At 37.9% G+C, this 15,792-nt stretch overlaps 1 protein-coding gene across 2 annotated transcripts in view; it reads left to right on the forward strand.

Moving 5' to 3' along the window:
• Rab3c (RAB3C, member RAS oncogene family) overlaps positions 1-15,792 on the forward strand; it is a 195,998-nt gene that overhangs the window by 131,540 nt on the left and 48,666 nt on the right. The window lies entirely within an intron of this gene.

Here is a 15,792-nt window from a genome sequence, read left to right on the forward strand (position 1 = left end):
TAATCGAAATGAACTCCAAGGTATGCTAACAAGAGGTTTTTCTTTGTTGTTGTTGTTTTTAATGTACTATGTGAAGTTATTTCTTTTTTCTTTTATTTTTTTCCTTTGGTCTATCACCTGTTATATTTTATTTTGATACCCTGTGTCTTGTATATATGTGAAGGGAAACAACAAAATGGTGAGACAAAGGACAAAGGGTGAACCAATGCAACAGCAATACTCACAAGACACTGATGGAAATGAACTTTACAACATGGGAGAGAGGGGAATTAGGGGGAGGGAAGTGGAAGAAAAGAAGGAGTGGGTAACAATGTTTGACAAGAAATGTATTCATTACCTTAGGTATGTAACTGAAACCCCTCTGTACATCACCTTTACAATAAAATGAAATTTTAAAAAAGAGAATATGTTTAATAAGTGGCATTGGTTGAAGTTCTTTAAAAGCCCTGAGATCTCTAAAGGTCATCAGAAGGAAGAGTGAAAGTTGAAGGCAGGTGGTGGGGAGCGGAAAGGGGGGGGGCGGTTGAGAGAGGAGGTAACAAGTTGGATAAAAAATGTATGCACTGCCTTACATATGAAACTGTAACTCCTCTGTACATCACTTTGACAATAAATAAATAAATAATTTTTAAATGATAATAAGAGTTACTGGGCATTTTACTGTACTCAACAATATTAGCAAAATAGTCCTCAAAATTAATATTAATTATCATACTGAATTATATACATTCTTAATGTTCATATAAAATCCATTGGAAGCAGTGAAAGATAATTTTTATTTAGGAATAAACTAGATTCTGAAGCAAGCAAAAACATACATGCCACATATCACAGAATAATTAAGAATAAGCTCTCACTTTGGAGTTAAAGAATAGTTCAGAAATATTCAAAAATACCTTACATATTTTAGTAAAGACAAAAATGATTTACTACATAAGGAATCTGAACCACAGATTAATAAATATTTCTCTGTTATATGTGGATGTATCCAGGACTAACTCCTAAATTTAGTGTCATCAAGTCCTGTGCTATTGTGCTACAAGATCAATTAGATAACATGTATATTTCTTCCTAAGGGCAAAGTCAGGAGTGAACTGTTAAAACTTTCATTTAGTAATTACTTGTCAGAGAACAGGCCATACTAAGTAACAGTGAGTAATTATAATGCAATATTTATAAATACTTAATAATTTACATGATTATAGCTATATAACAAAACTCACTTTGAAAGAGATCCCATTTTGTCAGGGAACAATTTAACATTTGAATTAAGTAAATATTACTCATTTATACCAAATAAAGCTCTTAAAACTGTTGATTTGAATAAATAATCTATCAGATTCTATAAAGAATTGGAGGATTGTTTCCTAAAATGTGAAAGTAGAAATACAAAATTAAAAAAAGCTAATCTCTTTAGTTGCTGAAAAGTTATTAAGTATTTGTAACCTTTAATATTACTCTTAGCACTAAATTATTGGCAAGATAAGCAATTGCATACTCAAAGTTTCAGAAGTTAAAGGTTAGAATTTTCAGGACATAGGGATTCTAGAATCTAGATTTTCAAAGTGCTTATAATCTGTATCTACAATTGCTTACAAATAGATTGGTAAAAAGCAAACAAACAAACAAATTATAATTATACAAGACTGCAGACTGCGTGAGGCCAGAGGGTAGGGTGAATATCTCAAGTAAATATCTCAAGTTAAGAATTCTTCCTTATAAGGCAAGATGATGTTTGAATATCTGGGTCTTCAGAGGTGTGAAAATAGCTTTTCCTTTTGTTTGTTTGTTTTTTCCTTTCTTTTTTTGGTGGGGCTTGAACTGAGGTTCTGGGCACCATCCCTGAGCTCTTTTGCTCAAGGCCAGTACTCTATCACTTTGAGTCACAGTGCCACTTACAGCTTTTGAGTGGTTAACTGAAGATAAGAGTCTCCCTGAGACAATTCTGCCTGGGCTGGCTTCCAACTATGATCCTCAGATCTCAGCCTCCTAAGTAGCTAGGATTACAAGTGTGAGCCAGTAGCACCTTTGGGCATTTTTTTTCTGGGATTCTTTTCACTGGTAATGTTAATGAGAGTGACAATCATCAGCCCATGAAGGTTAGCACTATAATTCTATTTGTCAGCAACAAGAGAAACAAGGAATTGGGAAACTCCAACTTTGATATATAAAAATAGAAAAGAGCAATAATAAAATACTCTCCTCAACCAAGCAAGAGAATTGTGAGAAATCCTGTCATGATTATGTTGGTACTGAAAATGCAGAGACATCATTTTCTGTATTTTCTTAGGCAATGCAAGATAACAGGTATCAATGTAGCATTTACATTTAACTAGCTATTAGGAATCATCCAGTATGATTTAAAATATAAGGAAGGGGGGTATGAGGGACAAGGTAACAAACAGTACAAGAAATGTATCCAATGCCTAACCTCTGAAACTGTAATCTCTCTGTACATCAGTTTGATAATAAAAACTTGAAGAAAAAAAAAAGAATCAAAAGAAAAAATAAATAAATAAATAAAATATAAGGAAGGATATGAATAGGTTATATGCAAACACTCTATTCATATAAGAGATGAGCACTTCTTCAATGCCCATGGGGTATCCTGGAACCATTATTCAATACTAAGAACCACTGTATTTGATTAACTATTGGAAACTCACTCTTGAAGTGTGGAGCTTTTTGCAAAGGACTATTTATGAACCTGACTTTGGTTTGTAAAATTGTCACATAGGATAGGGTGATTGTAGGTAGGTAAGATTTCTTTTGAGATATTATTATTTAAGTGGGCCTTTTCACTAGCATCAAAGAGCAGAAAATCAATAGTGGAAATAGTGGAAGCAATTGACCAACAGTGGATGGAACTAATCTGGCACAGTTTTAACATTTTGAAAACTAGTCATGTGGAAAAGTTAAGTCCAGGTGAGCCTAGACCAGACTATTACACAATTCTGGTCCTCATTGGTATTCAGAATTATAACAGTAGAGACATGAATATAAAAAGAATTGTGACATAGTCACCTTGATTAGTAGAATGTACTTGTGAATATAAATAAGGGACTTTCTTTTTTTTAAATTTTAAGTTTTTATTATCAAACTGAATTACAGAGAGGTTACAGTTTCATACATTAGGCATTGGATACATTTCTTGCACTGTTTGTTACCTTGTCCATCATTCCCCCTCCCCCTTCCCCTTCCCTTCCCCCCTCCCCCCCCCCCATGAGGTGTTCAGTTCATTTACACCAAACAGTTTTGCAAGTATTGCTTTTGTAGTTGTTTGTCTTTTTATCCTTTGTCTCTCAATTTTGGTATTCCTTTTCAATTTCCTAGTTCTAATACCAGTATACACGGTTTCCAATATACTCAGATAAGATACAGAGATAGTGTAGGTACAACCACAGAAAGGTGATACAAGAAGATCATCAATAATAGAAGCTACAGTTACACATGGAAGGGACTTTCTTAAATGAAGCGAGGTTGGATTAGAGTCATTCTCACTACCATTGTCTGTCCCCAAAATAATTTAAGTAAGGAGCAAAAGATAAAGGAAGGATCCTTACAAAATCAAATAAGGACCCACCACAGAACAGGACAGAAATGTATACTGGATAACAAGGGATACGTTTTCAGGATTCCTGTCTGTGCAAGTTATGGTGGATTATCCATTTTTGGATAGCCATGAAGGAGTGTAGGGAAAGGAACACAGGAATGTGCAGCAACATTCTTGATAACTAGAGTTTGTAGAGTCACTCATACTGGAAACACTTAATGTTGAGGCCTGTACTAGGGCAATACTAATTCAAGAGCCCCAGGGGAAGGAGGCACAGCTGTCATTCAGTTACAGTTGTCTAAATTATGTGAGCAACATCAAGGTGGAGAGGAAGTAGGCCATTAGGTTTGGGGGATGAGCAGTTAACTCCCCTATTCCCCAGTCCTCCCACAACATCCTCACAAAGCAATCCCCAGGATCAATTTATTCCAGCCATCTGCTTTTCTCTGCTTCTGCTCCCAGGCTGCGAATGCTACAGGGAAAAATTGGGAACCTGTGCCAACTGGCACCAGGACAACCTCAGCTGGCCCCTCCACACTGCTCAGCAATCTTTTCACATGTCCTAACCGTCTTCCACTCACAGCATCCAGAGCAGCTGTTCCACACTCGGCTACCCTCCTCAGACATGCTAAGCCCTCCTCCCTTCCAGCCCTGCCTTATTTTCAGCACGTCTTGTTGCTGCTTCCCCACACAGAAAATAGGGGGCATCACCTCTGTGCCCTGGCACCCCAGACACTTTTAAGTGTGCAATCCATCGGCGAATGAATCAGTGAATTCATTAATGAGTGCAATTGGAAAGTGTCAGTTCCTTTTCCATCTCCAGGCCATATCCGGCCCCATCTTTGATTCCTTCATACCTCCCTGAAGGAGAGAATTCTTTTGCCTTTTTAAGGCCAGATCTCTCTTTAAGTTCTTGATTCCATATGCTCTATCCTCTCCCAGGATCTGGTCTCTCTTTCATGTGCACTGTCCCTCCCTTCCTACCTCCCTCCGTTCCTTCCTTGCTTCCTTCCTCCCTTCTTCTCCCGTTCTCTTCTATACCAGTGCCCCACACATGCGTGTCTGCCTGTGGGTGTCTCTTCCCACTAGTATGTACTATACAAGTATTATGTCTATGGACTGCTTCTAGCACTACGGAAGTAAGTAGTAGTGAGGGAATGAAACATAAAACTTCAACCACATATTGGAGGGGAGGCATACCATATCCTAATGGAGGAAAATATATTTAAAATGGCTGCTTATAAATGCCTCAGAGAAAGATTAGCAGGAGATGGTGGCGAGAGTACACTAAGGAAGACGTAGAATGCTACATTAGTAGAACTGACAAGGGATAGGAGATTACTGACATTTAAGCCTAAGAAACAAAATAACTAATCCAAGTGGAAAATTTTCATTCAAAGTTTATGGAGCCACCAGTGTTCAGGTAACCTTAGTATGGTAGGTCAGAGTGATCTAAGCATGCATAAAATTCAAGAACACATATGAGCCAATGAAACACATGAGGCTAGAGCTAAATGAGTTGCTGAACTGACACTGAATATGAGACCAGAGAACCGGGTCAGGAGGGCATAGGGACCACTATAAATAAGGACTTTGGCTTTTACTTTGGGGAAATTGGGATATTCTTGGGAAGGTTTTATGCAGAGAAATGATGTGATGTGACATTTTTTTAATTTAATTTTATTGTCAAGGTGATGTACAGAAACATATGTAAGGTAGTAAGTACATTTCTTCTCATACTTGCTATGATGTGACATTTTTAAGAGGATCTATTTGACTTCTGTGCCACTAGTTGAATAGTAAAGACAAAGGAAGAAGCAAGAGGCCTGGGCAGGACGTGATTTTCATGATCCCAGAGAGGTTACTATGCACTGCTATACTTTCATTGCCACCACATTTGTCAGAAGGGTAAACACTTCTACCCTTGCCTGTATACTCTTCCCCCTTCACTTGGTTCTATCTAGTGTATGTCTCTGCTGCTCTGAAAATATTCTTAAGGGGCCAAGTAAATAACGTAAATGCCAAATGCATTCATTTCTCTGTAAGCAGGCTAGAACAAACCTATCTGTGTGCTGACCCATCAGAAATAACACCAAATATGTTCCCACCCAGTAGATTCCATAAAGGCAGGGCTGCCATGGAAATGTTACATTTCCTTCCACGTTTCCTTGGAGCAGGATTTGCAAACTGGAATATGAGAAGACCACAGGTCACGGGAGTGGGTGAAAGCAGCTGGGCATGGAATACACAGTCTGAGGTGTGGGCTCTCATCTCCCTAGGGCCAGTGCTGCATGGAAAGATAGCTCAGAGCCACCAGGCATTCTGTTTATTCAAAACAATCCTAAACTCTGAAGTTTTACATGAAGCATCTCCATTTTTAAGTATTTGTAACTGCATTAAAATTTTATAAATAGCTATATATCAAATGAAGTATATCTGTGAGTTGGCTACAAACTACCAATTTTCAAGTCTTCTGAGGGTAATTACAAGAGAAGTAATGAGGCTCCCAGCTTCTGCCTTGGCTCTGGCCTGGAATTCTGTAAGCACTGATCATTATTTCCCCAATTCCTAGCCTTAGCCTCCTGCATGCAACTCCGTGTACTGACCCCTTATTCAAATCGAATTTCTTTTTTGTATTATTTTGGTATCTTTTCTTGCTCAGCAGCTTTGTGTATTGACTCACATACTGACTTTTCTGCTTCTTATTCCTTGTCTGTGACTTGATTCTACTTCTTTCCCACTCAGCTACTTCCCCCAGATATGTTCTTTTCTTTCCTGGATCTCTCTGCAGTACTGACTCCCTTAGCCACTGATTAGGTCATTACAACTCTTCTGGACTAGATACGTTGAACTTCAAATCTAAGCTTACAGAGATCATGTAACCTGTATGCCTGGATTTCCTAATGCCTAGATTGGGAAGCATCTATATCACTGGGGTTTCAAGGACCTAGTCATTTTATATAAAATTACCCATTGTGTTTCTCAGATAGTATGAAGCAAGTAACTTAAATAAAAAGGCATTGCTTTCCCTTTCTCCTCCACCACTATATCCTAAACTCTTTTTATGAATCACCCTCATCTTTCTACCTTACATACTGCTGTTGCCCCCAGAGTTCTCCGTTGAGGTTCTCCACTATTCCATCGGCTGCATTTTTTCTTTAACTTCAAAGAATGTCTATATTCCAAGGATTTCTAAGTGCAACAAAGCTACTGTTAGCCACTTTATTCAGGGTGTGCCAAGAGCCATTTGGATATTAATAGCATCATTTGTAGGATATATGGAATTTTCAGTAAAGACAGCATTATGATTTCTTATTGGCAGTCAGACTATGAGAAATATATAAGAAGCATACATGTCTGTCCTGTCAGGTACAAATGATTCCTGACATGATCTCTCACTCTTCACTGACTTCCTATTGCTTTGTATATGGTAAGGATAATTTTGCACAATCTAGCTCAGGTTTTTGTATCTCTCTCTCATTTCATCCTTCCTGCAACTCATGTCATGTGTCAGACTTCCTTCTTCCTCCAAATAATCAGCTGCTAAGATCTCTGTGTGTGCTTGGAATGTCCCTGTGTTTCAATTGCCTCACTCTGTTTCAACCACCTGAACAATCTTAGAACATCAAGACTAATCTCAAGTGAGGTGTTTATTACCTGTAATCCCAAGCACATGAGAAGCTAAGGCAAGAGGACTCTGAGTTCAAGGCATCCTGGGCTACCTAGTGGGACCTGGTTGCAAAAACCAAACAATGGCAAAAAGAAATCCATCTTAAATATCACTTTTCTTTTGTTTTTAGAAATCTGCCTAAACTACTTGGTCAAAGTTAGTGTGACTCAGTATCTATAGTAATACATATAAACTATACTATTTTAGCACAATTATACCTAATTTTTTATGTCCACATATCATAAGGCTAAATTTCTCAAGGGGAATCCCTATAACTTATTCATAATATCGCTGCCTAGATTTATAATCACTAAGTCCTATTCAAAGCTTGTACATTGTGTATGCACAAATGATATTTGCTGAATAAATTAATCAGTATAAGGCAAATTATAGATCTATATTTTAGAAAAGCTTAACCCATTATTTTTCTACATGTGAGAGATTTATTATTTATGCTGCAGGAGCTATTAGCCCCAAAACTTAGGAGAGTTAGGAGGAAAAATTTATGAAAACAGTATTTTCTCTGAAGATAATATAGAATCTTTCAGTAACTCCTTAGCTACATCTCAGAAAAAGTGGAGCTTTCCAACTTTGTACTCTCTTGATCTAATCATTGTTGTAAACTGTAACTCTTAAAAATCACTAAAGGCCTGCTAAGGAAGTGAAGCCATTTTCTGGTTACCTAGGATTTAGTTGTTTTCTCTTCTACCTCTTACAGAGAGTTATGCCCAACAAAAAAGAAATGAAGGAAGGGCAAAGCTATGAATCTCAGCTCATCCAGTACCAACCAGTTAATAGCATAGGTGAAGACTATAATGGGCTCTGGAACTGGCTAGTTGTTTCAAACTGCCTTGTTTTTCTAGTTCTACTGACCAGGAATAATTAGGAATGGGCCTCATTATTAAAAGATGTGCCAAGATCACTTTCATGCTTGCCAGTCACCACCAACCAGAACACCAAAATAATGAATCATAATTATTTATACCAGTGGATGAATATATTGTGTCTATATAAATGACTCTCAAATGTGCATTTTTAAATTGAGTCTTCTCTTTGTGCTTCTCTATACCTAGCTGACTCTTGGCATTTCTGTCCAGTTGACCTACATGAGCTTTTTAATTTATTATGTCAAAAACTGTATGAATCTTCCTATTACAACTCCTTTCTTCCCTTACTCAATGCAATCATTCTCCCACTCAGACAATTGTAAAAACTGAGGGTCATGTTTTGACAATTCATGCATCCAATCAATGGCCATTTATTAAGTCACGTGCAGTCTCTCTCTGCTAATCACTTATAGTAAGATCTCATGCAATACTTTCTGGAGAAAACCCTTCAACTACATGCAACCTAGAACTGAACACACACATATACTTACTCAACCCTGAAAAAAAGGGAGCATCCAACTTAGTGCTAACAAATGAAAGTCTCAAAGACAAACTGTCTCCATTAGCTGTCACTGTGACTCTTGGCACCTAGATTGTTGACTATCTTTACCAACAGATCAAAGTATTGAATAAGCAAGCCAGAGAGAGAGTCTGCAATTTAGGATTTTGTGATGTCAACAACTACAAAGAATGAATGAATGTATAGGCTTGTCAGGAATGAACCTACTATACGCCAATGGAAAGTACAGATGTATGAGAGTTTTAAGAGTTGTGGATAGGGACTGAAGGGAAAAACTGGGAGACAGTAAAGGAAAGATAAGATTGTCCAAAAAGGAATATAGTGATTACCTGGCTTATAAAACGATAACCCCTCTGTACATCATCTTTGTAATAACAATTTAAATTTTTTTAATTAAAAAAAGAGTTTAAGAGTATTAATCGGGATCCAGAACTGAGCCACTGATGACTATCTGTACGTACTGGGCCATATCCAATGTATTGGAGAAAAAGTGGGGTCATTTAATGTTTGGAAAACAGCAAAAGACAAAAAGGTGCTTAGTCATATTTCTTAAAATGTATAGGTCAAAAACCAATGTGATTAATAACTACATACAGCATTTAATATCTAGAAAGATCTATCATGGGACTGAGGATCTAGTTCAGTGGCAGAATATTTGCTTAGCATACATAAGTCCCTGAGTCAGATAATCAGTACTAGAAGAAGAAAAAAGAAAAGTCTACCTGAAATAAGTTTGCATAAAGGACGGGAGAAGCTGTGGTTAAAGGAGAAGAATAACATTCAGGTCCCAAGAACTATGGTGCAGGAACCTCCTTGCAAATAAGGGATCATGAGATCAGAAAGGTATTTCCTGCTGGGCTAAGGCTGAAAAGCTTGGGGGGAGGGGACAGACCAATGAGGGAGTGAGGGGGTCATAGAGGCCAGTAGCATATTGGGCATGCAATTGACTGCAAATAGTGGACAATCGAGCAATCGAAGTCAAACAGCAAAATGAAGTAAGGCCTATAGACTCCAGAAACTGGACACCAGAAAGGGAGGCAGAAATAGAACCACTGGCTAAATGCAAGTACCCTAGAGAAAGAAGAAATTTTGAAAATGAATAATTTAGATAGAGTTTCCAAGCTCGTTTCCTGATAAGCAACTGCAATTTGGAAGTCAGACAAATAGTGCCTTTGTACTCACTCTTAGCAGTGTCCTGGGGCTTAACTGTTTTTGTATTTAAGTATAATAAAAATATTTTCTTCTTCGGCAACAATGTCTTTTCACTTCTTCTTTAAGGATAGTTCATTCTTTGCAGCTTACATACCCTCTCTAACCCTAAATCCTCCAAGTCTTGTATCTCATTTCATTCTTCAGCATCCTAAGTCTTAGGTTAGCTCTTTTTTTGTATACTTACTCAGACTATTATCTTCATAATGGAGTGCTTCTAATATAATCAGCAAAGTATAGCCTGTGGTGGCACTTCAGCCCTCATTGTCTATTTCAGGAATCTTATGTGGCAACTCGTGGTCTCTGAATAGTAACGTGAAATGCATCTGTTTCCCATGAAGGAGAAATGCCTCTGATATTAAATATATAAATCATATGTAAAAAAAGTAAGTGTAGACCTGCAGTGAAAATACTCATAAACTGTTCACCAGTGTCATACCTGACACTGCCCAGTGTGGTTCCATTACTAGTCAGAAAAAATGGTTTGTGTAAATATGACTGATTACATTCAATATGTGCATATTTTGGTTTGCTTCCACTCTCTTCCTTGCTTAACTAGAATTAAGTACCTATTTTAAGTACCCATTTGTGTACCCATTTTCTCACTTTTCCCAATCATAGTCTATACTAGTAAAACATTAGAAAAAATGAAATTATTGCATAAAGTGTATGCTTTGGAGCTGGGGTAAGACTGATAAAGTCCTTTCTTACCATGAATGAGGCTCAGATGTGACTCCCACAATCTCTCCTACACTATTAAGACTTAAGTCTTAACTGAGCACAATGGTTCAAGCCTGTAAACCTAGCTATTCAGGAGGAGATCTGAGGAGCACAATCCAAAACCCGGAAAGTCCGTGAGACTCTTATCTCCAATTAACCACTAGAAAACTGGAAGTGGCACTGTGCCTCAAGTGGTAGAGCAATAGCCTTGAGCTGAAGAGCTCAGGGACAGTACCTAGGCCCAGAGCTCAAGCGTCACGACCAATAAAAAGTAAATAAATAAATAAAATAAAACTTAATTCTTAATTGAAAAACAAAAGGAAGGGAATAGAATCACTCCATAGGTTACCCTTCAATCACTTCTCTATTCATGTGATCACTTTCCTCAAAAATCTGTTAGTAGTCTCCTGGTACCTATAAAATTAGATTTAAACACTTTATCATGTTGGGCTCCCTGTAACCTTAATCTACAGTGTATCTCTTATCTCCTCTGCCTTTCCACTCGGCTTCACTCTCATTCCCTAGCCAACACTGCACAGATCTAATAGGTGTTCCTCCACTTTCTTCCTCCCTTCTACCCCAGACCCGACTGCTTTCTCGATCTATGTCATCTCACTCATCTTCCAATACCAAGCTCAGATGTTACCTTGTGTATGACTCTGCTCTAGACTTCCACTTCTAGCTAGTCTGTACAGATTTTACTTTTTAAAAATTTGCATCAACTTTTTATTATCCACCTTTTATTTGAATGTGCGCCATGTTATCTGCTCTTGCCTGAAAGCTTCCTGAAGGGCCAAAACTGCTTCATAGGTTCGTTTTCACCCTTTCATTCTAATCCTCATAAATTAAAATTGCTGTGCTGGTGCAGCTTTTGTAACAGCATGAACAAGAGCTGGAATACTGGGTCTCTTGTTGGCTATTTCACCACGGTTCAGATGTCAGCCAGTGGGAATCTGACGAGGTCTGCAATCCTTGGAGCAAGTCAAGCTCGCCCCTGCACAGGCTTGTGTGCCACATGAAATGCCTGAACCCCACCCCAAATCTCCTGCTATTTCCTCTAATAACCCCTACCCACCTCACTGATTATAGCTCATTCTTGGAATTTCTCAGCACCTGCCTTTCAAATTGGTACACAATTTTCAAGGAGAAACTTCAGACATGAATATTCATACACACCAATATTATTCACATATTTGCTAGTCTGTGCCAGTGAGTGCTTAAAGAAAAAAAATCCCTTTTAGTGACTGCTACAAGCTGCTTCTTCCTCAGTGAATCCAAACATGAAAACTAAACACTATTTGTTCTTGCTGCTCAGAAATCATTTCAATAATTGTAACAATTTTTATACCTTGCATGTCTAAAGTACATCACATAAGAAAAATTCTAAAGGATTGTTGGGAAGTAAGCCATACAAAAATGTAAATAGTCAACACTTCACTGGGAGACCAGCTTTACACTCGAAAGCGCTCAAAGCCTTCAGTACCTGAACAAAAGATAGAATGAGAACTGTCTCAAGAGCCAGATTCTGCATTTGCCCTTCACATTTCAAATGTGCTAGTTGCTTCCCAGTAGCAGCCGATTTTTCTTACAGTGTTGTTTATTTCATTTGTTCCTCCCTGACAAGAGAATACTGCCTAGTCCTTTCTGGTTTCCAGATGTGGATGCAGATTGGTAACACTACCAATTCATAACTATTTCCTTTTGTCATCTGTGAAGACTGGCACATACTGTACCTTTTCTATCTTTATTCTATCTTCTCTTTGTTGAGAATTAATTTGTTGACAGCTCAGCACACTAGTATATACGCTTTCAAAAAACAAGTATTCCCCAAATCATATCTATAACAAGGAATGGAACTATTTTTCTGGTTAAAGGCCAAACAGCTATCTTTACTCAAGCTCAGCTGAATAAAAAGGATATTACCTTATTTTTTTTGTATGGTGAGAAATTCAAATTGATGTTGAAATCACACAAAATAATGGATATCTGGGATAAAGACAATAAATCTTTTTTGTGAAAAAGATGAACTTGTATTTTCTACCAAAGGATCATACTGTTTTTATTACGATGAAATCTGGATAAGTAGAACTGAGTATTGTGATGCCAACTTGCAATACCAGCACTTGGGAGTCTAGAGAAAGAGGATGGCAAGTGGTAGGCTAGTCTAGTTACATAACAACATCTTGTCTAAAAATAGACAACACTCGTTCCCATAACAGGGAGTTCATTTCACTTAGCATCATCTTATGCGTTCATAGGGGCATAGCTGTTAGGCTCTAGTGATCCTCTGCTGTGACTAGCCTAAACCTGTGCTAATTATTTTCTATGAGGGAGACCATAGAGTCCCTGTTTCTTTGGGTCTGGCTCACTTCACTTAGTATAATTTTTTCCAAGTTCTTCCATTTCCTTATGAATGGGGCAATGTCATTCTTTCTGATAGAGGCATAAAATTCCATTGTGTATATGTACCACATTTTCCTGATCTATTCATCTACTGAGGGGCATCTGGGTTGGTTCTATATCACTGTTGTAATTACTTTCAACATGCCATATGAAACTGTAGCTTCTTTTGTTGATGATCCTCTTGTGTCCCTTCCTGTGGTTGTACTCCCGATATCACTGCATCTCATCTGAATACACTGGATACTGTATATACTGGTATTAGAACTAGGGAAGGGAAAGGGAATATCAAAATCGAGAGACAAAGGATAAAAAGACAAACGACTCCAAAAGCAATACTTGCAAAACCATTCGGTGTAAACCAACTGCACAACTCATGAGAGGAGAGGGAAAAGGGGAGGGGGGAGGGAGGAATGAGGGAGGAGGTAACAAACAGTACAAGAAATGTATCCAAGACCTAACATATGAAACTGTAACCTCTCTGTACATCAATTTGACAATAAAATAAAATTGCCCAACGTATGATACTGTAACCTCTCTGTACATCAGTTTGATAATAAAAATTTGAGAAAAAAAATGAAAAAAAAAACAAAATAAAAGTCTATAATGAGACTCACGAACACAAAAAGTCACTGTATTTGTTTGTAAGTCAGAAGGTGAAAGTATAACAGACACTAATCTTATTAGCCTGGGGGGTGCTGTACCTGGCTTTTTGTTATCAGAAGAGGGTTGAGGGCTTCACAGGGTCCAGACTGACAAGTAGAACTAGGCCCATCTTGTGCAAAATTATTTCTTAGAAATGAAATGTCTACCTCAGATATCCACCAAGTGTTTTGATCTTGAATACCCACCGAAGGTTCTTGTTTTGAAGGCTTCGTCCCTAGGCTGTAGCACTATTGGGAGGAGGTAAGTTTTTTCAGGAGGTGGGTCTAGTAGAAGAAAGATCACTGGGCATGTACCATGAGGTAAACATGTAGACCTTCTTCGTCATATTCCACCATAAGTCCAGTGTTAAATGACTACACACTGAAACCTTTTAAACTGTGAGCCAAAATAAACCTTTCCTCTTTTTAGGATGAGTATCTCAGTATTTTTTGATAGTAATAAGGAGGATTGCAATTTGAGGCTGGCTCAGGCAAAAATGATAGCAAGAACTTCATTTCTGCAAGCAAACTGGGTGGTGGTATATGTCTGTGATCCTAGCTACTCAGGTGATACGGGCAGGAAGAGAGAATTGTGTCTAGAGCCTAGTCCCAGTCAAAACATGAGGCTATATAAAAACCAAGTCAAGTCAAAATGGCTTAAGTATAGTTCAAGTGGGAAAGCATCTGCTCAGAAAATGTACTCAAACTAAATTCGAACCCCAGCACTGCCAACACCAAACAACCAAACAACAACAACAACAACAAAATAATAGATTTATTAATAGTAAACAGAGCCCCAAAGATACTGCACAGGAAGTTGAGATAAAAGATTTAAAGGGATCAGTCTGGGAATGGAGTTGTAGTAGGTGTGTGTGTGTGTGTGTGTGTGTGTGTGTGTGTGTGTGTGTGTGTGTGTTTCTCTCATTTTCAAGAATATGATTTGTTCCTATAATTTTTAAGTAAATTTTAATTATTGAAGATTCATGGAGAAATCAAGCTCCTGGTCTAGGATTAGAAATGGAAGAGCTAGGAAATGAGTGCTTCTCCATATGTCTCCTTCACTGGGCCAGGAGTATAATTACCATCACTTACCAGGAATGACAAATAAATAATAGTTATCCCTGTATTTTTTGATAAGCATCACTTCATTTGTATCCAAAGGCTATGGACAATTCTGTGTCCAGGTTCACAGAAATAATTCCCTTATTCTTTAGATTATTATGTTAGTTGATTCTATTAAGTTACCAGTTACTCAAGCTTCATTTCCAGAGCATTTTATACTCCTTCTTTAGAATTATTGGTTATGGATTCCAGAGTAAAGACTCTGTTTTTATATAAAAAATAGTTAAGGGGCATAGGGAAAAGCCAGAGGACAAGAACAACTCTTACCTCGTTGTGCCAGCCCCAAGTCACCAGGTCACTGTTTATTTCTTCCTCAAGCCTACAATTAGTGATAGGCCAGGAAGCTTTGAAATTAACTGATATACATAAAGCAAACTGTGCACTTAATCTGCACATTTAATTCAGTGGGCTCTGCCTGCTGCTCCCGTCTGGCTTCTGGAATTCACAGTATCACTCTGGAACACCCCTACCTCTGTGTTGAAAACCAGCTAAAGAAGACTCTGTGTGGAATGCATGTGCTGCAGGCCGACACCCCAACGGCACTGTCCCTCTTCCCTTCCACTTCTGCCAGAGCCAGGTAGGGCCAGAGCAGTCCATTCTGAATCCGCCTGCAACTGAGACCCCACTGAACTCTTTAATCTTTGTTTTAATATAGATAAGTGGAGGGAAATGATTTTAATTTTGCTTATCTATAAGATGATATAAGGAAGGAATGAGTTCATAGGGATTATTGCCTTCAGATGGGTTTGGATGCAGCTTAGGCACCCTTGTTAGTTAGATATGCATTTGAATGCATTAATAAGCTACACAGTATTGAATAATATGTGATAGGAAAAGGAGAGATATCTTCTCACTTGTATATAATCTTTTCTAAATTCAAACTATCAAAGTTTATGCATCATTTGTGTTTTTTGAAAGGTGTCATGAGGTTAAATAGGAGGTTACATTTTAGTATTATCACAAACACACAGAACTTGCTATAGAAATCTCACAGTTTAGATGATGGTATTTAAATGTGTCATATTTTCCTTTCTAGGGTTTAATGCCTATCAGGGTTTTGTGAAATA

The sequence above is a fragment of the Perognathus longimembris genome, chromosome 19, assembly GCF_023159225.1.
Source record: "Perognathus longimembris pacificus isolate PPM17 chromosome 19, ASM2315922v1, whole genome shotgun sequence".
Lineage (NCBI taxonomy): Eukaryota > Metazoa > Chordata > Mammalia > Rodentia > Heteromyidae > Perognathus > Perognathus longimembris.